Source organism: Ornithorhynchus anatinus, chromosome X1 (genome assembly GCF_004115215.2).
Source record: "Ornithorhynchus anatinus isolate Pmale09 chromosome X1, mOrnAna1.pri.v4, whole genome shotgun sequence".
NCBI lineage: Eukaryota > Metazoa > Chordata > Mammalia > Monotremata > Ornithorhynchidae > Ornithorhynchus > Ornithorhynchus anatinus.
Genome location: NC_041749.1, coordinates 98306438 through 98331321, shown reverse-complemented (window position 1 = coordinate 98331321; position 24884 = coordinate 98306438). Strand labels below are relative to the sequence as shown.

At 43.0% G+C, this 24884-nt stretch overlaps 1 protein-coding gene and 2 non-coding genes across 6 annotated transcripts in view; 2 read left to right on the top strand and 1 right to left on the bottom strand.

Moving 5' to 3' along the window:
• The window catches only part of CNTN4 (contactin 4), an 893626-nt gene that overhangs the window by 565571 nt on the left and 303171 nt on the right, over positions 1 to 24884 (top strand). The window lies entirely within an intron of this gene.
• Positions 5462 to 5599, top strand: LOC114806913. Its single transcript, XR_003754966.1, has one exon. It is a non-coding gene; the product is annotated as a small nucleolar RNA SNORA7 (small nucleolar RNA).
• Positions 10854 to 10991, bottom strand: LOC114806791. The gene has a single exon (XR_003754853.1). It is a non-coding gene; the product is annotated as a small nucleolar RNA SNORA7 (small nucleolar RNA).

Here is a 24884-nt window from a genome sequence, read left to right as displayed (position 1 = left end):
TAGCAAACACATTCCATGTGCACAACAAACTTACAGTCTAGTGGTCGGGGGGTGGGGGGGCGGGCTGGGGGGAAGGTTAGGGTGGGAAGATGAGGAGTTCCGTTTTGGAAATTTTAAGTTTGAGGTGTTGGCAGGATATTTTTAATTTGTTAAGCATTTATTTTGTGTCAAGCACGATTCTGAGTGCTGGCATAGAAAGAGGATAATCAGATTGGGCTCAGTCCCTGTCCCACATAGGGCTCACAGTCTAAACTGGAGGGATTAGAATTACATCCCCATTTTACATATGTGGTAACTGAGGCACAGAGAAGTTGAATGACTTGCCCAAAGACACACAGCAGAAAAGTGGCAGAGATGGACTCATTCAGAGCCTAGGAAAATGTACTCTAGAAAGTCAGAGCTTCATGATTTGCATATCAGACTTTTACCCTCCCTGCTTTTCTCTCTGACCACCATCTTCAACCACATATTTTCCAGTGGCTACTTTCCACTGCTTTCATGTATCCCCCTGTACTTAAAAAACCCTCCCTTTACCTCACGACTCCCAGGCCCATGTTCTTTCATTAGGCCACCCTGATTCTCAAGTAGAGATGTTCTGAAGGCAAGAGGAAATGTGAGACTGCAGAGAAAGGAGAGAGAGCAGGACTGGAGAGGTAGATAGATGTGGGAATCATCCATGTAGCGGTGATAGTTGAAGCCATGGAAGTGAATGAGTTCTCCAAGGTAGTGGGTGTAGATGGAGAATAGAGGGGCATCCAGAACTGAGGCTTGAAGGACCCCCATAGTTAGATGGTGGGAGGCAGAGGAGGAACCTGTGAAAGAGAGTCTGAAAAGGAGCAGCCAGAGAGATAGGAGGAAAACCGGGAGAGGACAATATCAGTGAAGCCAAGGGTAAATAACATTGCCAGGAGGAGGTGCTCCTCAGTTTCGAAGGCAGCAGAAAGATCAAGGAGGATTAGGGTGGAGTGGAGGCCATTGGATTTGGCAAGAAGGAGGTCATTGGTGACCTTAGAGAGGGCAATTTCTGTGGAGTGAATGTTGTGGACGCTAGATTGCAGGGGGTCCAAAAAGAGTTGGAAGAGAGGAAGTGGAGGTGATGAGTGTAGATAACTCACTCAAGGAGTTTGGAGAAGAATAGGAGGTGGGAATTGGGGCAAAAAATGAAGGGAGTTGTGAGGTTCATTCATTCATTCAATAGTATTTATTGAGTGCTTACTATGTGCAGAGCACTGTACTAAGCGCTTGGAATGTACAAGTCGGCAACAGATAGAGACAGTCCCTGCCCTTTGACGGGCTTACAGTCTAATCGGGGGAGACAGGCAGGTAAAGGGAGGGTTTTTTAAGTACAGGGGATACATGAAAGCAATGGAAAGTAGCCACTGGAAAATATGTGGTTGAAGATGGTGATCAGGGAGAGAAGCAGGGAGGGGAAAAGTCTGATATGCAAATCATGAAGCTCTGACTTTCTAGAGTACATTTTCCTAGGCTCTGAATGAGGGCTTCTCTCTGGTATATCTGGAAATTTCCACTCATTGTTGATCTGCATAAATAAATTGCAAGCTTATTTTTGCAATGGATTTGCACCTGGCATTTCCTCTCCTTTGCACTCAAATATTCCTAACACAGCTCCTTTCTGAATTAGCACCTGGATTTTCAAATATCACTTCAGAGTGGTCTGTACTGCAAAAGTCATGTGCAACTTCATAAAAGAACTCTTCCTGACATTTTCAAGTGCATCGCACTTGAACTTATAAAAGTCAGGTACAAATTGAGAATGGATCTACAACTCAACTTTTCAATTGAATCCAGTATTTTGAATCCTGACATTTTAAAAATAACTCACTTGCACTCCTAATTATTCCCTTGCTCTCTCAAAAGGAGGGGCAAGTGGCCAAAAGCAGTTAAAATTTGTTTTGCATAATAATTAATAATTGTGGCAATTGTTAAGTACTTAATAATAATAATAATAATGTTGGTATTTGTTAAGCGCTTACTATGTGCAGAGCACTGTTCTAAGCGCTGGGGTAGACACAGGGGAATCAGGTTGTCCCACATGGGGCTCACAGTCTTAATCCCCATTTTACAGATGAGGTAACTGAGGCACAGAGAAGTTAAGTGACTTGCCCACAGTCACACAGCTGACAAGTGGCAGAGCTGGGATTCGAACCCATGACCTCTGACTCCCAAGCCCGGGCTCTTTCCGCTGAGCCACGCTGCTTCTCTACCAAGCACTGTACCAAACACTGGGGTAGATACCACATAATCAGGTCAAACAGAGTCCCTGTCCCATAGGAGCAGACAGTCTAAGGGAGAGGGAGAACAGGTTTTTAATACCCATTTTACAGATGAGGAAACTAAGGCAGAAATAAAGTGACTTGCCCAAGGTACACAGCATACAAGTGGCAGAGCTGGGATTAGTCAGGTCCCATGAACCTAGGCCCAAGTTCTTTTCACTAGGCCACATGATTTTTACCACGTGATTTTTACACAATTCTTGTTTTTTGTGACTTATAGCCCAGAGTTGAATGGAACAGGTCAACCAGGACTCTGACCATTTGGCTCTTGGTTTTATTTTATTTGAACATGATCAGTAATTATTCTGCATTCATAGAAACTAATACTTGAATAATTAGGCTGATTAATCTGATACCCCATAGTGAAAGATTATCAACGTCTCTGTAATGGCTGCTGCTGCTGCTGCTATGTATTCAGATAGTTTCAATGGGCCCAAACCCATTTCTAGGCGAGGTGTGATGGTAGCTCTCTCCTGCCAGGAGCCATAGTCAGACAATAAAGTGTCAACTTAGTGACTTAAGCCATCACAACTCAATTTTATGTCTTGATTTCAGCATGAAATCCAGTGTGAATTGTGCTGACTGCAGTAGCCTCATCTTTAAATGACAGTTAATGGTCAATGGTACTTTTAACTCTTTCCTTCAAGCAACCTATTTTGACTGTTGCTATCCCTAAAAGGAATACATTTTGTATAGTGGAAATACATTTTTGCCCTCTGTTAAAAAATTGTTTGGCCCTCAATCACAGGGCTAAATAAAATAAATTCCCCAAGCCACAAATAAGGAGGAATTTTAATAATAATAATGATTATGTTATTTGTTAAGTGCTTACTCTGTGCCAAGCACTGTTCTAAGTGCTAGCATAGATACAAGGTAATCAGGTTGTCCCATGTGGGGCTCACAGTCTTAATCCCCATTTTACAGATGAGGGAACTGAGGCACAGAGAAGTTAAGTGGCTTGCCTAAGGTCATACAGCAGAGTGGCAGAGCACAGATTAGAACCCATGTCCTCTGACTCCCAAGCCTGTACTCTTTCCACTAAGCCACGCTGCTTCTCATTTTATCATTTACATGGTATATATTCTAGAAGTTTTCTTTGGTTTAATTATTAGTTTTCTGTATAGGGTAAGAGATCTAATTAAGCCTTTCTTCAAATTGGGCAAACCTTTCCTCGAAATCTCCTGCCTCCTTTCAAGTGCCACCCCCTCCACATGTGCATCAGACCCCATTCCTTCCCACCTTATAAAAACTCTCACCCCTCCTTACCATCTTCAACTGATCACTCTCCAGCAGCTTCTTCCCCACTGCCTTCAAACATTCCCACATCTTCCCCCATCCTAAAAACACCCTCCTATGACCCCACAGCCCCTTCCAGTTATCGCCCCATCTCCGTCCTACCCTTCCTCTCCAAACACCTGGAGCAAGTCGCCTACACTCGCTGCCTCGAATTCCTGTCCTCCAACTCTGTCCTGGATCCCTTCCAATCTGGCTTCCGCCCCCTTCACTTCACTGAAACCACCCTTTCAAAGGTCACCCATGGCCTCCTTCTTGCCAAATCCAATGGCTCCTACTCCATCCTAATCCTTCTTGAACTCTCAGCTGCCTTTGACACTGTGGACCATCCTCTTTTCCTCAATACATTATCCAACCTTGGCTTCACTGACTCTGTGTCCTCTTCTGGTTCTCCTCTTATCTCTCTAGTCGATCATTCTCAGTTTCCTTCGTAAGCTCCTTCTCCCCCTCCCACCCTGTAGCTGAAGGGGTCCCTCATGGTTCAGTTCTTGGTCTCCATCTATACTCACTCCCTTGGAGAACTCATTCAGTAAAACATGGCTGTCCTATTATTATATTTGAATATGATGCTACTGCATAGCTCTTTAAATTTGAGATTGTTACAAAAAGTGTACATTTTGGGTGCAAGGTACAACAGGCCTATTTAACTCTTTTGTTTCATCTTCCGAGTATGATTCATGTGGGCAGGGAATAAGTTTGTTAATATTGTTATATTGTACTCTCCCAACCGTTTAGTACACTGCTCTGCACACAGTAAGTGCTCAATAAATATGATTGATTGGTGGACTGACTACTACATAAAAGGATGCTTCAAGTGTATCAAATCTGTATTAATTTGCTGCTAGTACATGCACCTAGAAGTTCATTGAGGCCATTTTAGAAGCTACATTTACACTTTGGACTACTAGGGACCATTGTAAATCACCTTGCATTCTTTTTTGGAAGATTTGGGTTTAGATGCTAACTGTTTTAGAATAATTGCAGACACAGATTTCAATTGTAGAATCCAGCCCAATAGTTTCTCAAACTCAGGACTTTACCATCCTTAGTCATTTTAGTTGGATGACATTTTTGGTTTTCCAACAGATTATATTGGGAAAAAATATCAGCAGCTAATTGCCCATGTGGAGGAGAAAAAACAATATTGTTCATATTTATAGTCCAGCTCCTCTAGACTGCAAGCTCATTGTGGGCAGGGAATGTGTTTGTTAAATTATTATATTGTATTCTCCCAAGTGCTTAGTACAGTGCTCTTTATACAGCAAGCACTCAATAAATAAGATTGACTGACTAAATGACTTTTTTTGCCTGATCCATACATCAAAATTTTAACCAAAGAGTAGAACCGTGTAAGTGACATTGTTTATGGCTTCCCACAATGCATGTGAGAGCTGCTAAATCTTTAAATTATTGGATTTTTTCGTAAATTCTCTAAAAGCTCATCACAGTTAACTTCCTGGAAAATAAAAACTTTAACCTATCCAGCAGAGTATTTCCCTACCAGTCTTCTTCCAAGAATAACACATTTTAAAAAGTGAAAGCAACATCTACATCTTAGTTCATCCCTCACATGTATTGTTTGTGTGAAGTCAGATGCTAGGAGGAAGGTGGGCAAGGGGGAAGAGCCTATTCGGGAAGATGGCAATGGTCAGAGTAGGCTATCTGGGCCAGGAGATACAGTCCTCTCGACTATCAGCTCATTATGGATAAGCAACATGTCAGGTAATTCTGTTATAATAATAATGGTATTTGTTAAGCACTTACTCTGTGCCAAGCACTGTTCTAGGTGCTGGGGTAGATTCAAGGTAATCAGGTTGTCCCACATGGGGCTCACAGTCTTAATCCCCATTTTACAGATGAGGAAACTGAGGCATCCCCTCTCAGGTTTGCACCTGGAGGATTTCCAGTACTCTACCAGTCACGACTACAGGAGGGAGAATCAAGCAGAGGCATATCCATTCCATTCCTAGCTTGAGCAGTGGCTAGCGAGTGGAAGGCATTCTGCTACAAGTCAAAAATCCCCTGTGCTGGACAGAGTGGCATGGGAGAGAGTCAAGGGCAAAGACTCATTTACTGCACGGAGAGAGGCATTGGTAAACCACTTCCAGATTTTTACCAAGAAAACTCTATGGATACACTACCAGAACGATTGCAGATGCAGGTGGGGCATTCTGGGAGAGATATGTTTATGGCGTCGCTATGGGTAGGACACGGCTCGACAGCGTAAGACAACAACAACTGAGGCACAGAGAAGTTAAGTGACTTGCCTAAAGTCACACAGCTAATAAGTGGCAGAGCTGGGATTAGAACCCACGACCTCTGACTCCCAAGCCCGTGCTCTTTCCACTAAGGCAAGCTGCTTCTCATATATTCATTCATTCAATAGTATTTATTGAGCACTTACTATGTGCAGAGCACTGTACTAAGCGCTTGGAATGAACAAGTCGACAACAGATAGAGACATTCCCTGCCGTTTGACGGGCTTACGGTCTAATTGGGGGAGACGGACAGACAAGAACAATGGCAATAAATAGAGTCAAGGGGAAGAACATCTCGTAAAAACAATGGCAACTAAATAGAAGCAAGGCGATGTACATTTCATTAACAAAATAAATAGGGTAATGAAAATATATACAGTCGAGCGGATGAGTACAGTGCTGAGGGGTTGGGAAGGGAGAGGGGGAGGAGCAGAGGGAAAGGGGGAAAAGAGGGTTTAGCTGCGGAGAGGTGAAGGGGGGGTGGTAGAGGGAGTAGAGGGAGAAGAGGAGCTCAGTCTGGGAAGGCCTCTTGGAGGAGGTGAGTTTTAAGTAGGGCTTTGAAGAGGGGAAGAGAATCAGTTTGGCGGTGGTGAGGAGGGCAGGCGATCCAGAACCGCGGGAGGACGTGGCCCAGGGGTCGACGGCGGGATAGGCGAGACCGAGGGATGGTGAGGAGGTGGGTGGCAGAGGAGCGGAGTGTGCGGGGTGGGCGGTAGAAAGAGAGAAGGGAGGAGAGGTAGGAAGGGGCAAGGTGATGGAGAGCCTTGAAGCCTAGTAGAGTGAGGAGTTTTTCTTTGGAGCGGAGGTTGATAGGCAACCACTGGAGTTGTTTAAGAAGGGGAGTGACATGCCCAGATCGTTTCTGCAGGAAGATGAGCCGGGCAGCAGAGTGAAGAATAGACTGGAGCAGGGCGAGAGAGGAGGAAGGGAGGTCAGAGAGAAGGCTGACACAGTAGTCTATCCGGGACATAACGAGAGCCCGTAGCAGTAAGGTAGCCGTTTGGGTGGAGAGGAAAGGGCGGATCTTGGCGATATTGTAAAGGTGAAACCGGCAGGTCTTGGTAACGGATAGGATGTGTGGGGTGAACGAGAGAGACGATACTCTCCCAAGTGCTTAGTACAGTGCTTTGCATGTAGTAAGTGTTCAATAAATACCACTGAATGATTGACTGAGAAGAGGGGGTGAGTGGGCAAGCAGCCACCCAGGAACAAGCAGGCCAAAGCCAAAAACTACAGATGGGGACCATGGGGATAGAGGAACCCAGAGGAGTACATCAAAAGCAGAGTTGGGGAGCGGGGCCCAGAGAACTCAGAAGGATGATAGAGGAGCCCAGTGGGAGGAACCAGGCTCAAGTTGACAATAGGCAAAGAACAAAGGCAGTTAGCGTTTGACTAAGGAGCTAGGAGATAAGAAGGGCTCATATCAGTGCAGAGCTGGAAAGAGTTCAGGTAAGGAGGCCGAAGCGGAGAGCAGATGGAGACCGAAGAGAAAGGGGAGAATGGTTGGGTCCATGTTAATGGGACTTGAAGGGAATGGGCAGAGTCTATTGGACCGATTGTAGGGACTGGGACTGAAGGTAAGGCAAAGGTGAGAGAAAGAAAAAATGAGGGACAGGGAGAGGAGGAAACAAAAGTGGTTTGTCATCAACATGCATGCACCTGCCTGGACAGCACACTAGGCAGTGATCAAACCGTGAGAAAGAAAACAACTTTCTACAAAGATGTGAATACACCCATTGCGGTGGAAACAACGTCCAACACAAACTGGCAAAACTGTGAAGGGGAATTTAAATGTTCAGATTCTTGATGATGCTAAAGCATGGATAATAATGGTAATTGTGGTGTATTGTTATATTGTACTCTCCCAAGTGCTTAGTACAGTTCTTAATACAGTGTTCAACGCGCAGTAAGTGCTTAGTAAATATGACTGATTGTTAAGAATTTATTTATGTATTTATAACAGTGTTTGTCTCCTGCTCTAGACTGTGAGCTCATTGTGAACAGGGAATGTGTCTGTTGTTGTGGTGTACTCTCCCAAATACTTAGTACAGTGTTTTGCACACAGAAAGCATTCAATAAATATGATTGAATGAATGAATTTTACAGATGAGGAAACTGAGGCTTAGAGAAGTTAAGTGACTTGCCCGAGGTCACATAGCAGACAAGTGGCAGAGCCAGGTTTAGAAACCAGGGCCCCATGTGGCCCATTTGTCATGTGGCATGCAAATAAATTCATTACAGATAGGTAGTCAGTCGTATTTATTGAACGCTTACTGTGTGCAGAGCACTGTACTAGGCACTATGTACATAAGTGGTACGGGGCTGAGGGAAGGGTGAATAAAGGTGCAAATTGGAGTGCAAGGCTGACGCAGAAGGTAGTGGAAGAAGAGGAAATGAGGGCCTAGTTGGGGAAAGCCTCTTGGGAGAGGTCCCGTCAGTAAAACTTTGAAGGTGGAGAGAGTGCTCTTCAGAGTCTTCGCACATTCTCTTCAAATGCCATTGAGTTGTTTCTGACCCATAGCGACTCCATGGACACACCTTCTTCAGAATGTCCCATCTTCTGTCAAGTTGTTCTGATATGTGTGTCCATACAGTTTTCTTGGTAAAGATATGGAAGTGGTTTACCATTGCCATCTTCGAAGCAGCAAAAATGATTCTCTGCCATTGTCTTTGATCAATGTTTTGATCGTTTGATCATCCACCTTTGACTCTTTACCAAACTACTACTGCCCAACACAGGAGAATCAACTTTGACGCTTTGGCTTAGACCTTTCCATTATGGGTAACTCTATTTGGCATAGCTCTAAACTTCATCAGCTTATGCAAACTCTCCTGCCATGATAAGGTGTTTGGTAATAACAATAATAATAATAATGTTGGTATTTGTTAAGCGCTTACTATGTGCAGAGCACTGTTCTAAGCGCTGGGGTAGACACAGGGGAATCAGGTTGTCCCACGTGGGGATCACAGTCTTAATCCCCATTTTACAGATGAGGTAACTGAGCCACAGAGAAGTTAAGTGACTTGCCCACAGTCACATGGCAGACAAGTGGCAGAGCTGGGATTAGGCAAGTCGAAGCACATAGTGAGCACTTAATGAACAATCAATTAATAATCAAACATTGAGTGCTTACTGTGTGCAGAGCAATGTAGTAAGTGCTTGGGAGAGTACAATAAACACTACTAAGATCATTATCATTGCTATTATAAGATGGAGGCAAAAAAGGATCTGTTGCCGATTAATTTAATTTGCTTTGAAGAGCCTTCCCAAATCAACAAACATGCAGCAGAAGTGTCATTTGCATTATCACTAATAAGTCAATCAATCAGTGGTATTTATTGAGGCTTACTGTGTGCAGAGAACTGTGCTAAGGTCTTGGGAGACTATCATACAACTGAGTTGGTAGACACATTCCCTGCCCACATGGGGTTTACAGTCTAGAGGGGGAGATAGACAATAAAATGAATGATGGATATGGACATAAGTGCTGTGGGTGGGGTGAATATCAGGTGTTCGAAGGGTAGAGGTCTAAGTGCAAAAGGGAAAGGGGAGTAGAACTTAAGCAGAGATGGTCAACCACTTTAGGTTCTTAAAGAATGGAGAGATAGGAACTGAACATGTTTTTTAAAAATTATCTAGGCAGCAGAGTGAAGTATGGACTGGAGAGGGGAGAGAGAGGAGGGGAGGGAAGTCAGCATTCATTCATTCATTCATTCAATAGTATTTATTGAGCACTTACTTCGTGCAGAGCACTGTACTAAGTGCTTGGAATGTACAATTTGGCAACAGATAGAGACAGTCCCTGCCCAGTGACGGGCTCACAGTCTGGTGCAGATACAGTAATCAACAAGCCCATAACCTTGGCTTTATCCTCAGCTCATCTCTCTCACTCAGTCCATGTAATCAACCTGTCACAAAATCCTGTCAGTCCTACCTTCACAACATCACTAAAATCCTCCCTTTCCCTCTCCATCCAAACTGCTACTATGCTGATCCAAGCACTTATCCTATCCCACCTTGGCTACTGCATCAGCCTCTTTGCTGATGTAGGATGAAACTCTTGATGTCTGTAGAGCATTGACTAGCATAGAGCATACAACCACTGTTAAACCAAGGAAAAATGAAAACTAGTAATAATAACAGGAGAATGGTGGTTTTCTTTTTTTAGAAAATTATTTGCCAAGAAAAAACATTTTGATCAAAAGACAAGGTATCCAAAGTAAATGTTAAGTTTTGCATACTACCTAGGACTAAAATCCCACAGAGGAACGTGTCAAGTTGAATCCCAAGGTAAAATTCAAGGGTAAGAAAGTTGGTTATGAGGGTGTGATTAGAACCGTATCATGACGAATAATTTTATGATTCTTAGTAATCTCATGAAATAACTGAAGAGCTTTTAGCAAATAATTTTATTTCCCTCTTTATGGGACATATCATTTTGTTGATAACTGGAAAATATATTGAATGCTTAACATACTACTCAATAATAATAAAAATAATGAAAATGATGGTATTAAGTGATTACTCTGTGCCAAGCACTGTACTAAACACTAGGGTAGATACAAGATGATCACATCAGACACAGTTCCTATCACATGTAGGACTCACATTCTAAGTAGGCAGGAGTATTTAATCTCCATTTTACAGATGAGGAAGCTGAGGCACAGAGAAATCAACTTGCCCAAAGTCACAGAGCAGGCAAGTGGCAGAGCTAGGATTAAAACTGAGGTCCTCCAGTTTATATGCTAACAGGGATGACACATAGAAATATTCCCCGTTGTTGCTGTTGTCTTATGCTCTCGAATCGTGTCCGACCTTTAGCGACGCCATGGACACATCTCTACCAGAACATCCCACTTCCATCTGCCATCATTCTGATAGTGTATCCATAGAGTTTTCTTGGTAAAAATCCAGAAGTGGTTTACCATTGCCTCCTTCCATGCAGTAAATGAGTCTCCACCCTCGACTCTCTCCCGTGCCGTTGCTGCCCAGCACAGGTGAGTTTTGACTTGTAACAGATTGCCTTCCACTCTCTAACCACTACCCAAGCTAGGAATGGAATGGATATGCCTCTGTGTGACTCTCCCTCCCATAGTCGAGACTGATAGAGTACTGAAAACTCTGTAGGTGTGACCCTTAGAGGTGGAAATATTCCCTCGGCCCCCCTTAAATCTCAGTTCCTTCAATAAGCCTCATCCACATCTCAACAAAGCACAGTACGTGGATCCCTGAATGGAGGGAATCTTTCCAACTTGGTTCCATCTCTGAGTTCTGACTAAAGAGAAGGGACCTTAGTGGAGGAGGTATTGTTGATATGAGAAGATGGACTGTATTTATACTGACTCTAACTGGACTAAGAGGGGCTGCTCTGAGCCAAATTTTCAAGAGTGATTGGAGGTGGCTGGTTTGAGCCCTGGAGGTTAAGGAATAAAACAGTTGGTTTAGAAGGCTGACATATCAAAGTCCCTCCAGCTGGTTAAGAAGCTGGAGTAATGGAAAATGGCTCCAAAAATAATTCATCTAATTGCCCATACGATTCCTACTCTCGTTACCTTGATGCTTTAGCAGATTGGTCTCATACAAGTACGGTCCCCATCCTGATTTTGCTACCACATGTATCTCTTCAAAAATGTGCTTGGTTCAGATAGTCATTCCATAGTTATGAAAACATTATATTAGAAAGTGAAGATGGTCTTACAAATGGTTTCCATTAATTCATTCATTAATTATGATTAGTATTATCCAAATGCAGTTATGTTTTCCTTCACTTAAAAGCCACTACACTGTACGTGGTAGGATAAATATGTTCTAAAAAAACTTGCTTACTTAGAGTTTGGATCTGTTAAATGAAACATTAAATTATGAAGCAATTTTGTCCCTTTTACCATGGATAGTAAAACCAGTTTATAATTAGAAGTAATGAAACTCTGTAGGAACTGCAATAACTCTTGTAAAAATACCATATGGGTTTTTCCTTCTACGGGAAACTAGTACTGTACATTTTAGCGGGGTTTTTTTGAACCATGAAATTCATTATTAAGTGGCCAGAACTCTAGAAGGCTCTGAATAATGCATAATTGTATGGCAGGCAGTCTGTATAGGATGAGAACTAAGCAGTTTATGGAATGCTTATCTTGGCTAGGCACAAGTAGCAATTAGGGAGGGAGGGGGAAGAAACAGGAATAATTTTAATTGTGCATTATTAGAACACTTTTCTCTGCCTTTTGTTTTACTTCAATAGTGACAGCTGCACCCAAAATTTCTCGTTTCCCTTAACTAATGCAATTTCCTCTTCCTAAAAGCCATACGTAGCACTAACCTGCTCTTTTGTTTTTCTCCTTTTGACTGAGAAAATTAATTTTTTTTGGTTAGACAGATAAAAGACAAATGTTAAAAGGTGTCAATTGTATGCATTTTTAATACAGGGAAAGCAACCACCAACCACTCTAGTGGACTGTCGTCAACTAATTTTAGATATGATTTTGTTTTTCTGGGCACCCATGGGCTTGTCACAAATTAATTAAATGGTTCATTTATTTTATCTAATTGAGGCTGTTTCTACTTCTGATGAACAATTCCATAAATTATGTTTCAAAGGAAATGCTTTGTGAGTGATTGTTTATGCACATTAAGTAGTACATGGCTCAATTTAATCCCTTGTTGCTTGAATAGGACCGTCCATTGGCTCCCATTGGTGATCTCCAAATTCAGAGAGGTTAGACTCCATCTTTCTTTTACTTAAAGCAGGCAGTGTGTTTCCAGTCCATTTTATCCTGAGGTAAATAGGTACAATGAACCTTTTAAGATGACTGTATGTCTTCCTTCCTCTTACCTGAAAAGCTTAAATGAGACCCATTGAAGTTCCACCTTTGGCCTGAGGGTCACTGTCTTACTCCCTTTTTCTGGCACAGTGACACTGATATGGCGGCAAGCAAGACACTGCACCTCCCTTTTCACCACCTTTTCTTCCTCCACTTCTTCCTCTTTGGTGGCAACAACAGCCACCACGGCCTTTGCTTATATACTTTTTTATAGCGTTTGTATAGTGCCTACTATTTGTCAGATGCTATTCTAAGTGCAGTGGTAGATACAAGCTAATCAGGTTGGACACAGTCCATGTCCCACGAGGCCCGCAGTGGGGCTCAGATGCGGTCAACGGAGCTCAGAGAAGTGAATAATAATAATAATGTTGGTATTTGTTAAGCGCTTACTCTGTGCCAAGCACTGTTCTAAACACTGGGGTAGATACAATGTAATTAGATTGTCCCATGTAGGGCTCACAGTTTTCATCCCCATTTTACAGATGAGGTAACTGAGGCGCAAGGAAGTTAAGTGACTTACCCAAGGTCACAGCTGACATGCGGCAGAGCCGGGATTCGTACCCATGACCTCTGACTCCCAAGCTTGGGGTCTTTCCACTGAGACATGCTGCTTCTCTAGTGACTTATCCAAGGTCCTGCAGCAGACAAGTGGCAGGACTGGGATTAAAACCCAGGTCCTTCTGACTCCCATGACCATGTTCTTCCCACGAGGCCACACTGCTTCTCATACTTGAAACTGCCATCTGGTACTCTGGAAGAAATGAGTGACTGAGGCCAATGGGACTGCCATCAGGTGGAAGTAGAGATGGAAGTAGAGGCCGAAGCAGAGGTGCTGGCAGTGTGGGGTGGGTTTTGCTCACCATTCCCCCTCTCATTTCTCTTCTCCTGTCTCCATTTTCCTTTTTGTCTCTTTTCTTCCCTATACTTCCGCCCTGCATTGCCTTCCCCCATCTTCCTTTCTCCTCTTAATTTCCTTTTGCCCTTTCCCCTCTATTTTGCCCCTTCTCCTGTTTACTTTTCAACCCCCTCTATATCTTAGGTTCCATCCTGACCCCCACCTAAGGTGACCAGAAATCTGGTCGCCTTAAATGAGCATCATATTTTGGGAGAAATTTGAACATAATCAGAATTACTTTAACATTTCCCTATCCTTAATCCATTTTAATGCTTGTCTCCCACTATACACTGTAAGCTCTTTTTGGATAGGAATTGCATCTACCACCTTAGTTGTATTGTACTTTCCCAAGTGCTTAGTCTGGCACTTGCCCACAGCAAATGCTCAATAAATACCATTGGTGAATTGATCTTTCTATCCAAGGTATTTATTGAATGCTTACTGTGTGCAGAGAGCACTATTCTAGATGCATAATAAATTAGTTTTGTCAGCCAGTTTTGAAGGATAAAGATGTAGACTGGAGATGACTTGCAGAGCTGAAAAGAGTGGTTTCCTCTTGTACCTCTCATTCGGCTAGAACTGGGGCAATTGTCCCATCAGTCTTACCCTTGTTATGCCACTGCCCTATTTGCTCTCCAGTGGTTAATGCTCGCTCACATGTGAATTTGTAGATTTGATCTTCAATTTAGCCACAAACCCATAGTGATCACCAGAATTTGGGGTTTTTTTGTCAGTCAGTCAATTGTATTTACTGAGCTCTTGGTCATACATTCAGAGATCATGGGTTCAAATCCTGCCTCTGCCACTTGTCAGCTGTGTGACTTTGGGCAAGTCACTTCACTTCTCTGGGCCTCAGTGACCTCATCTGTAAAATGGGGATTAAGACTGTGAGCCTCATGTGGGACAACCTGATTACCATGTATCTACCCCAGCCCTTAGAACAGTGCTCTGCACATAGTAAGCGCTTAACAAATATCAACATCATTATTATCATTATCATTAATTGTGACTCCACCACGTGTCTGTGTGACCTTCAGCAAATCACTTAACTTTTCTTTGCCTCAGTTCCCTCATCTGTAAAATGGGGATTAAGACTGTGAGCCCCACGTGGGACAACCTGATTACCTTGTATCTACCCCAGCGCTTAGAACAGTGTTTGGCGCATAATAAGCACTTAACAAAAACCATCAACAGCAGCACTTACTGTGTGCAGAGCACTGTCCTAAGCACCTGGGAGAATACAATAAAGCAGACACGTTCCCTGCCCACAACAAATTTACAATCTAGAGGATTACAGACATTAATATAAATAAATGAATTACAGACATTTACATAAGTGCTGTGGGACCCAGAGGGTCCCCAAATGAACAGACCACTTGATATTTACCTCACCGTCAGTCCCACAGCATTTATGTACCTATCCATAATTTATTTTAACATCTGTCTCCCTCCCCGTCTAGACTGTAAGCTAAGCTCTTTGTGTGTAAGAAACGAGTCTACCATTTCTGTTGTATTCTCCCCAGTGTTTAGCAAATGCTCCGCACACAGTAAGCATATTGATTGATGTAGTGATTGATTGGAAATGAATCCTAATCAATAAAGTTTCTATTCCCACTGAGAAGTGTCCTGAAAATGTGTAAACAGTAAGCAGCATAGAGTGGAATCCAGAAATTTTGAAACTTTAAAGATGAAAGTGGGGTGGTTTAGTCTGAAAAGAAGGCAATCAAATGTTGATGGGGTAGGCTTGAATCTTTCCCCATGGGCTTTCAGAAGCAGAAGCTTGAAAGAGAAAAGGGAATATTAAAGGTGGGTGTGGAATCTCAATCACAGAAATGTGTTTGAATAGATTTGATGACCACCCATCATGTACAGTTCAGGAATTAACCAATTTACAAACTAAGGGCTACCCTCAAAGACTTCTTGAGTTCCCTTCCACCTCATTGATTTTGATGATAATCCAAAATAATAGTGCCGTGTGACTTTAAATATGAATGCACAAATCAATTGCCTCTCCTGGTTAGTCACCTTTCTCTCTCCAGCTTTGGGGGTGAATGGGAAGAGCCACTTAAGTATGGGTGTGTCAGGGCTGGGGGACAAAGAAAAGTTCAGAGTAACATCATCCTTACCCTAGACATGTCCAGAAGTTCTAGCCTTGTTTGGGGGAATCACCTGGTACCTTGTTGGTTATGGCCTGTCCCTAGTGATTCTGCCATACAAAGAGCAGCCCTGGTTCCCTGCCTTCTCTGTGCTTTCTAACACCGTGACGCTACAACCTGGTGTTCAGCAGTTGGAGCAGATAAAGTTAACCGAGCCCTGCCTGAGAACAATTCTCCACCTAAAGAAAGCATTATCCGTTTTAAATGGAGACCACATGAGGGGTCAGAGGCCCTTTAGGGCTCAGCATTTCTAAACTTAAGAAAGACTTAGATGGCAGAGTTGGGCTCACTGTTACTCTATTGTTCAGGAGAACAGTACTTTCCAACCTTGTGTAAAACTTTAAATCTAAAAACTCACATCCAACTACAATTTAACTTTAATAATCCCCTACTTTTGCAAGCATGTGGTAAATTGGGTGTGTTCTTTGATGGATAAATGAGGAGAAAATGTGGATAAGTTGTCTGTACCAGGGGTCAGAATGAAGAAAGACCTCTCATATCCCCAGATGGTTTCCTTGAGACATGCTTCATGCCTCTGCCTAAAGAAATGCAGAAAACAGTTTTAATCCTTTTGATAATCATGTGAATTCAAGTCAGTGACATTTTCTGCTGCCATTTATCTCTCAGCCTAAATATTTTTTGCTTCATATTTGCTAAAGCAGCATACATCCACTTTTAACTTGTGGCAGAATGACACAGGAAAGACAGCATGCCCAATAATTAGATGTAAATTCTATGTTTGTAGCTTTGAAAGGTTATGAATTCCCTTACTCCAAAAGGCTTAAGTAGAGGGTATTTAGGACAAAATATCTTGATGTACACTGATATGCTGGCAGTTAAAAAAATATCTATAATTTGACAAATTTAGCAACCAATGCAGTTATTCAAATGGTTAGTCTAAGACAATTCACTTTCACTTGCTCTTTCTAAAACGAAAGGTTCAGGAAAGAAATATGGATAATAGAATCTTTCTTAATCCCAATATGGATCTCACTCCTCCTTGGCCATTAGATTTGTAGAAAAGTGTAAAATTAATCCTGCCAACTCATCCCAGAGACAGGTGAATCTTAGGGAAGATGGGCCTTGGGACAAAGTCATTTTTGCCCATTATGGGAGGCTTTTCTACAAACCATTGGCCAATTCATGGGACTCTGAGGTCCTGGTTGCAGATACAGGCTGCCAGTGGCCATGGTCTTTACCAGAGCCATTTTTCTTTTTAACACTCTGAACTAGGAGCAAATTGTTCTTCCTAGGTGGATGTCTTTCACTGGTACTCAACTAAAAGCATTCATTCGCTGCCCTGACTTGGCAACTCTGTGTGCTAACAGATGAGTGAAAACCAGGCACAGGTTAGCCCTGTGCCTAACCTTTCAGCTACGATGTTCTTTCTGGAAATTTGAATCATTAGTCTGCACTATGCAGGGATCATTTTTTTTTGGGGGGGGCGGGAAGGGGGTAGAAGCATGCTATTGTTAATAGGAGAGGTAAAGAAATAGCAAATTATCTGAGTGTTCACTCATCCCTACTATCACATCACTATTGCTGACACTCAGCTGCAACAGGAAACCAAAAAATAAAAAACTAAGCCAGGAAAAGATCAAGGAAGGAGAGAGTTTTTTGGTGTGGCAGGTTTTTTTTTCTTTTGGAAGATACCTTGCCCTTCCTCTTATCATCACTAAACAGCAGCTCCACTTTCTAGGAATTTTTTTCTTCCTGTCCTACCCACTATCACAACCAGGCTTGGACTGAAAAGTGAACAGTCCAGGATATTTTGTGTAGAAAACTTGAGTTGGCCATACATCCTTATAATCAGGTTCCAAATAGAGAAGCAGCATGACCTAGTGAAACAAACTTGAGCCTCAGAGTCAGAGGACCAGATTTTTAATCCTGGTTTTGCCACTTGCCTGCTATGTGACCTTGGGCAACTCACTTAACTTGTCTGTGCCTCACTTTCCTCAACTGTAAAATGGGGCTTAAATACCCTTTCTCCATCCCCCATAGATGTGATCCCCAACCTAATCACCTTATAGATATAAATGCTTAGCACTGGGCATGGGACAGAGTAAGCACTTAACAACTACCTGCAGGCTCATCTTCCTGCAGAAACGATCTGGGCATGTCACTCCCCTTCTTAAACAACTCCAGTGGTTGCCTATCAAGCTCCGCTCCAAACAAAAACTTCTCACTCTAGGCTTCAAGGCTCTACATCACCTTGCCCCTTCCTACCTCTCCTCCCTTCTCTCTTTCTACCGCCCACCCCGCACGCCCCGCTCCTCTGCCGCCCACCTCCTCACCGTCCCTCGGTCTCGCCTATCCCGCCATCGACCCCTGGGCCACGTCCTCCCGTGGTTCTGGAACACCCTCCCTCCTCACCTCCGCCACACTGATTCTCTTCCCCTCTTCAAAGCCCTATTTAAAACTCACCTCCTCCAAGAGGCCTTCCCAGACTGAGCTCCTCTTCTCCCTCTACTCCCTCTACCACCCCCCTTCACCTCTCCGCAGCTAAACCCTCTTTTCCCCCTTTCCCTCTGCTCCTCCCCCTCTCCCTTCCTATCCCCTCAGCTCTGTACTCGTCCGCTCAACTGTATATATTTTCATTACCGTATTTATTTTGTTAATGAATTGTACATCGCCTTGATTCTATTTAGTTGCCATTGTTTTTACGAGATGTTCTTCCCCTTGACTCTATTTATTGCCATTGTTCTTGTCTGTCCGACTCCCCCGATTAGACTGTAAGCCCGTCAAACGGCAGGGACTGTCTCTATCTGTTGCCGACTTGTTCATTCCAAGCGCTTAGTACAGTGCTCTGCACATAGTAAGCGCTCAATAAATACTATTGAATGAATGAATGAACTACCACGGTTGTTATTCTAAATACAGCCACAAAAACCCCAAGCAGTGGATCTTAGGTGCCCATTTTAGGGTCCTTTCTGCAAGCAAGGTATTGTCTGATTTTTTTTTTTGTTGAGTCATTTGCAGTTCTTTTTTCCTTGGCCCATCCTAGTACTTATTGACAAACTCGGTATGTGCCAAATTAAAAATATTGAAACAGTTGAGAAAAGGCAGACATAGAACACACAAGCACTTGAGCTGCCAAAAAAACAGGTGCAAAAAGTTCACAGCTATTGCTTGAGAAGCCACAGTGCATGTAACATGAAAGTACCACCTGCAGGCATTCTGTGTTCCGGCAATTTTGTGTCAGGAAATGGCTTCAGGGAACAAAGTGAGTCACAGAGGAGTTAAAAACACCAGACGGTTGCCCTGAGAGAGGCTTAAACCAGATGGTCATACTGAAAGTGTAAAGTTATGTTTATGTGGGAAAATGCAAACAAAAATCTCTCCTGCAGGTTAGTTCTTTTGTCTTGGTGTGGTCATGCTTAACAAAAGACAAGTAAATATACACTGAGTCATAATGTTGGTTGGAGTTGTTTGTTGAGAAGCTAGTGAGGAGCTAGTACTGATAGAGGACATGAGGTGAGAGGGCAGACACAGTGTGCCAGGGGGAGTATCCGGAAGGGGTTGTAGGTGCTTGGAGGGGAAATATAGATTGACAGAAAAGATTTGGGCTAGTTTATGAGGGGCTCACAATCTAGTTGGGGGGCTTAATCAGGGAAGACCTCTTGGAAGAGATGTGGTTTGAATAAGGCTTTGAAGGTGAGGAGAGTGGTGGTGGTTGTATATGAAGGGGGAGGATAAAAAGGTTAGAAAAGAGTAACTGACATCACCAGGGTGTTGGAGCCCCTGTATTTAAAGATTAAGACTTTTCCTTGTGGAAAGACAAAATCCATTATGTATTGTATTCCTAGATTCTTAAACACGATTCAGTGTTAGGCACCATAGTTGAGCATGGCTTTATGAGTGGAATAAGGGTATATATACCAATTTATTATTTCTTTAGCAAAATTCATATGAAAGTTCTGTTGTCACTAATCAGGTTTATAACAACATTAGGTATATAATTAAAGGTTAAGGGGTCTGGATACTTCACTTAATGCTTATGGTATTAAGTTCTTACCATATATCGAGCAATGTTCTGAGTGGTGGGAAGATTAGTTTGTGTGTTTTTTTCAATATACTTATTCAGGATTTTGTGTAGGTTTTCCCCCTTCTATTTCAATGGTTTTAACCTCTACCCTTCACCTTTGCAAAGAATAAAAACTGTATGCACTCTGTAAGGTTTTGAATGTTTTTGAATATGTGAATTTTCGACCTGTACACATTTCAATAATAAAATAATTGTGTCGTTTGTTAGGCACTTATTATGTGCCGAGCACTCTCCTAAGCACTGGGGTAGGTAAAAGTCAATCTGACCCCTTGCCCACATCCTCCTTCATATCTGACAGACCACCCCTCTCCCCAACATCAAAGTCCTACTAAAGTTGCATCTCCTCCAAGAGACCTTCCCTAAGCTCTCATTTCCCTGTCTTAGCCCTCCCTTCTGAGTTACCTATTCACTTGGGACTGTTCCCCTTAACCACTTCAACATTCTCCTCTCACCCCAAAGCCCTTAGTGTGCATGTCCATCTGTAATTTATATTAATGACCGTCTCCCCATCTAGTCTGGCAGCTCCTTGTGGGCAGGGATTGTCTATACCTACTCCTCTGTACCGTACTCTCCTAGGCACTTAGTACGGTGCTCTGCACACAATAAGCACCCGATAAATACCATTGATTGATATGATTGATTGATCAGCTCCTACCTGAACACAGTCCCTATCCCACATGGGGCTCGCAGCCTAAATCGGAGAGAGAACAGGTATTTAGTCCTCATTTTACAGCTGCGACAACAGGCACGGGAAAGTGAAGTGACTTGCCCAAGGCCACCCAGCAGGTAAGTGGTGGAGCCAGAATTAGAAGCCAGGTCATCTGACTCCCAGGCCCCTGCTCTTTCCACTGGGCCACGCTGCATGGGCAGAAAATATTCTGCTTGACTCAATCCCTGGGGTCCTCCCTCAGCTGGTCTAGTTGAGCTAAATTCTGGGAGCTACACAAACCGCATCCATCCCAAGTATAGTCTCACTTGCGAGGGGAAGCTCCCACCCATTGATTCCTGGGTCGGATTTGCCATTGTTTTTACGAGATGTTCTTCCCCTTGACTCTGTTTATTGCCATTGTTCTTGTCTGTCCGTCTCCCCCGATTAGACTGTAAGCCCGTCAAACGGCAGGGACTGTCTCTATCTGTTGCCGACTTGTTCATTCCAAGTGCTTAGTACAGTGCTCTGCACATAGTAAGCGCTCAATAAATACTATTGAATGAATGAATGAATGCGAATAGTTCTTAGGGCCTGGGGGAGAAAAAAAAAAGCAACTTGCCTGACTGGCAGTACTCCAGAGGCTACTCTATGGCTCCCAGCGGCATGGATCTGGTATGAAGCAGCGAGATCTAGTGATTAGAGCACAGGCCTGGGATTCAGAAGGATCTGGGTTCTAATCGTGGATCCACCACTTGTCTGCTCTGTGACCTTGAGAAAGTCACGTAACTTCTCTGTGCCTCAGTTACCTCACTTGGAAAATGGGAATTAAGACTGTGAGCCCCATATGGGACAGGGACTGTGTCCAACTCAATTTGCTTGTATCCACCCCAGCGCTTAGTACAGTGCCTGTCACATAGTGCTCAACAAATCCCACTGTTATTATTATTATAGACCCAGGGATTTCAGTTTGTGTTTCTGCTTGGTTACTGCATCCAGTACGAAATTAGGCCATAAATGCAAACCCCCATGAATTTCATGACAGTTGTGTGTAAAATTTAAACTATAATGTTTATTCTTCAAAGATAAAATTTGAGTATTTCATTTTTCTATCTCCACAGGGGAGAGTCACTAAGTTAATAACAGATGGAAAATATTTCCAGCAGAATAGATTTGCATTTTACTTATCCCCCGGCATGCTGACAAAAACAACCATCTCCCTCCTCCCCACATCATCCGTTAATGGCTGTAGAATCATACAAAATCAAGAGGGCTTGGCAATGAGTGGGTTTTTGATTTCTAAAAAGAGGCATTGGTAGCAATTGTCTGTCTGTGCCACCTTGGACCTGTTTTTGCAATTCATTTGTGCGATGTATTTACTTATTCCCTACTAGATGTGGAGAAGTGGACAAACGTTTGGGTAGGACCATTGGAATGGAAGCTCCTTGTTGGCAAGAAACCTGTCGCATACATCTGTTGTACTTTCCAAGGGCTTAGTACTGTATTAAATTCAGTAGGTGCTCAATAAATACCATTATAAATATTACTCCCTTATAGCCCTCTGGTTGACCCTGAATAATTGGTGAAAATGAAAGGGAAAAGTTATCTAAAGGGTTGTTTGGAAGAATCAGTCCATCAGTGGTATTTATTGAGCACTTAACCTGTGGCAAACACTGTATTCAGAGCTTGGCAGAGTACAGGGGGTTAATAGATATTAGCCCTGCCCTCAAGGATCTTAAAATGTAGTCAGATAGACACTAAAATGAATTACAGGTAGCAGAAAGCAGTAGAGTACTAATTTGAGAAGCAGTGTTGCCTAGTGGAAGGAGCCCGGGCCTGGGACTTAGAGGATCTGCATTCTAATCCCGGCTCTGCCACCTCATACTGTGTGACCTAGGACAAATCACTTAATCACTCAATCATCTTGCCTGCCATCCCTTCCTGGCCCACCATACCTCCCTGAATTCCTACTACAACCCAGCCTGCACACTTTGCTCCTCTAAAGCCAACCTATTCACGTACCTCAACCATGTCTATCAATCTGTCAATCATATTTATTGTGCACTTATAGTGTACAGAGTACTGTACTAAGCTTTTGGGAGAGTACTGTATAACAGAATTGGTAGACACATTCCCAGGCCATTAACTTCTTGCCCATATCTTACCTCTGTCCTGGAACACCCTTCCTGTTCACATCTCACAGACTCTCCCCACCTTCAAAACCTCATTAAAAGCAAATCTCCTCCAACGAGGCATTCCCTGACTAAGCCCTCATTTCCTCTTCTCCTGCTCCTTTCTGTATGGCCCTTGCACTTGGATTTGACCTCATTCACACCTTCTTCAGCCCCACAATATGTACATATATATCTGTAATTTATATTAGTGTCTTTCTTCCCCTCTAGACTGTATGCTTGTTATATGCAGGGAACACATATTCCACCTCTGTTACATTGTACTCTCCCAAGCATTTAGTACAGTCCTCTGCACACAATAACTACTCAGTGGGATTGATTGATTCTATATAGGTCAGTTATCTCATCAGTCAAATGGGGATTAAGACTGGGAGCCTTATTTTTTTATGGTATTTTTAAAATGCTTATTATGTGCCAGACACTGTACTAAGTGCTGGTGCAGATACAAGTTAATTATGTTGGACATAGTCCACATGGGGCTCACAGTCTTAATCCTCATTTTACACATTAAGTAACTGAGGCACAGAGAAGTGAAGTGACTCATCCAAGGTCGCACAGTAGACAAGTGGCAGAGCTGGGATTATAGCCCAGGTTTTGACTCCCAGTCCTGTGCTCTCTCCATTAGGCCATGCTGCTCTATGTGGGACAGAGATCATGTCCAACCTAATTATCTTGTATCTATCCCATCGCAGTACAGTACAGTGCCTGGCACATAATAAGTACTTAACAAGTATCATTCAAAAAAAAAAGTTATGTATGTAAGTACAGCAGGAGTGTGTGGGTACCCAAGTGCATAGGTGATACAGAAGAGTTGAAGTAGGCTGAGCAAATCCTCTGGGAATCTGCTACCCCCACATTACGTTCCCGTTGTCTTACTTCTGGCATTCCCTGTGCCCCACAGAGTGCAAGGATCACGCTCCCCAACCTCTCTCTCTCCACCATACAAGCGAGTGCCACTTCTCACCACAGTATTCTGGGCCCATGGCGTCCTCCTCTACTGGACCTCCATGCTGCTTCCTCAGGGCCTTGCAGTGGGACCTGATCTAATTCCCATCTGTGTGTTTTTTTCCAAATGCTTAGTTAGCAGTCAGTCAATCAATCAATGGTATTTATTAAGTGCAGGGGGTGGGGAGAATACAAGTGCTTAAGCAGTACAGATCCAAGTGTATACGCAACTTGGAAGGGAGGGCGAATAGGGGAAATGAGGGCCATGTCAGGAAGGTCTCTATTAATCATATTTCTTGGGCACTTGCTTTGTGCAGAGCACTGTACTAAGTGCTTGGGATAGTAAAATCTAACAGATTTGGTAAGCATCTCTACTCACAAGGAGCTTACGGTCTAGAGGGAGAGAAAGACATTAAAATAATTTACAGATAGGGGAAATATATCCTCTTGGATATGATTTTAAGAAGGCTTTAAAAACGGGGAGAGCGGTGGTCTGTCAGATATGAACGGAGAGGGTGTTCCCTGACAGAGGGAGGACACAGGCAAGGGATAGTAGCAAGATAGATGAGATAGTGGTACAGTGAGTAGTTTGGTGTTAAAGTGAAGTGTGCAGGCTGGGTTGTAGTAGGTGATTAGTGAGATAAGGTAGGAGGAGAGAGCTGATTGAGTGTTTTAAAACCAATGGGAAGGAGTTTCAGTGTGATGCAGAGTGGGGAGACATGGACTGGATTTTTTATAGAAAAATAATCTGGGCAGAGGAATGAAGTATGAACGAGAGACAGGAGGTAAGGGAGGTTAGCAAGGAAGCTGATGGGTGCAGTAATCAATGCAGAATATACTTGCTTGGATTAGGGTTTGAATGGATGGCAGTTTCTAGAGGTAGTGTGAAGCTAGAACTGACAGGATTTAGTCACAGATTGAATGTGCAGATTGAATGAGAGTGATGATGGGTTAAGGATAAATGCTAAGGTTTGTGAGACAGGGTGGATGGTGACGTTGCCTACAGTGATGTAAAAGTCTTGGGGAGAGTTTGGGTGGGAAGATGAGTTCTATTTTGGACATGTTAAATTTGAAGTGTCAGAGGGACATCCCGGTAGAGAAGTTCTGAAGGTAGCAGGAAATGTGAGACTGGAGAGGTAAATATGGGAACCATCAATGTAGCAATGGTAATTGCAGCTGTGGGAGTGAATGAGTACAGTGTTTTGCACATAATAAGCACATAATAAATACCATTACTACTACTAACTACTATATTTGGGAGAGATTTAGGGTGGGAAGATGAGAGATTAATCAGGGAAGGCCTACTGGAGGTGATGTGATTTCTGAATGGCCTTGAAG